The following is a 1,949-nucleotide window of genomic DNA, read 5'->3' on the forward strand; positions in this document are numbered from 1 at the left end:
CAATCCCTTCTCCTCCATTCTCCTCTCAGGATCTTGGGCACGCACGCATACACGCTCTGCATGATTCAAACCCACCGGGTCCGGGACACGAACCGCTGTCGACTATGTGAGAGTCCAGCGACATAGCCATTATGCTAACTGCTGGTCCCTGATCTTCTTATTTTTAAAGAATTATTTTTATTTAACTTGATTTATTATTATTATTGTTATTTTTTAATTTGACTAGACAGATAGGGATAGAGGGAAAGTGAGAAAGTGAGCCACCAGATCCGGGACTTGAACCATGGTCAGCCATGTGGGGGCTGTTTTAGGTTTATTCATTGACCTAATTTTGACATTATTGTGTTCCAGAGAATAAAGCTGCCCAAAGAGAGAGACACAGAGAGAAATGGGAAAGCAGCTGGTTGGTGGGTCAGTCAGAGGAGATACAGCACTTATCAATTAAGTTTGCCCTCTTTTATAAGCACCATTTGTAGTGCTCCTAAACAATGACAGTAGTAACATCAATGATCAGTGATCATAAACCACAAACACTTACATGATAATGAAAGAGTTCACCATATTGTGAGAGTTTTCAATATACGTCCCAGATACATGAAGTGCACACATGCTGTTAGAAAACTGTACAGGTAGGCTTTCTCTACAGGGGATCACAATAAACACTTGTTTCTTTTTAAAAATGCAATTATCTGGGAAACACAATCAAATGAAGTATACCTGTACTTGAAAATTCTGTTATTAGCTCCATTAACAATTCAAATACTTTCTTGAGTTGTAATTTTCTATTTTTTAGCTTATTGAATCAAAGCGTTGGTTTATTAATTTTTAATATATTATAATAATGAATTTTATCTTTGTAATATTTATTTAGCTTTACTTTAAACGACTTAATACTTACTCTGTCTGATTTTGGCTTTGGCAATGTCCTACCGATTTTAATAGGTGTAAATTTCAATGTTATAAGTTTATTTACATTTCTCTCGTCCAATACTTGGAAGAAATTCATTGCCAGCATATGCACACACTTGCACACATATGCTCATAGGCCTATGAAGTCATTGTGGAGAAAGAGATTAATAAACATATGCATAGCTGATAATGTAATCTGCTCCATCCTATTTTATTTATTATTTAACATCTGGCTTTGCAACAAAAGACTAATCATTTCTTAAAAATTTGATTCATATTTTGAAAATATTATTTGAAATATGTAAATATTTGTTTACCTTAAGAAAAAATTAACATTTTTTTCCCCTTGTGCATGGAAGCATTACAGAGATATATTGATTCCGAGTGTGTCAAATAGTCTCTGCATTGTTAGCCAAAATGTGTCTGTATTTGTGACTTAGACTATACATTTTTAAAAATTATATTACTTGATAGGAATTTAAGAAATGTTGCTTTTGTTAAATAGATAATATTTTAAATTACAAATTAATTCTTGAGGCCAAATGGATCTTAAACTTTTGCCTACTTCATCTTCACCTGATCAGTAATCTTTCCTTTTGCAAACCTACTGAAAGGGAACTACATGTTAATCAAGTTCATCAGGCTGTGTAATTAAGTTGCACAAATATTTTCTACTATTTAAACTATCATTCATTTTTCTCCAACACTTTATTTTAAGCTCTGTCAGTCAAATTTCGGTATACTTGTATTCCAGTTTATAATTAGAAATACACTGGTAATTACATTCGAGTAAAAAAAGATGGATCAGAGTAAAATGTCTTTACTTCAATACAGTATTTTTTTATTTTGCTTTATTATAATATAGCAAACAGGTAAAGGTGAAGCACTGAAATATTGTAACACTTTAAATTAATATAGCAAATGTATATACATAGTTCTTTGTGAATCATAACAATTTACAAATAGTTTTACAAAACTTTAAGTCTAACTGTCAACTTTTAAGGATCTTTGCATTTCAACCCTTTTATGTGCTCATTATT

The sequence above is a fragment of the Tupaia chinensis genome, unplaced genomic scaffold (assembly GCF_000334495.1).
Source record: "Tupaia chinensis unplaced genomic scaffold, TupChi_1.0 Scaffold000657_1, whole genome shotgun sequence".
NCBI classification, from domain to species: Eukaryota; Metazoa; Chordata; class Mammalia; order Scandentia; family Tupaiidae; genus Tupaia; species Tupaia belangeri.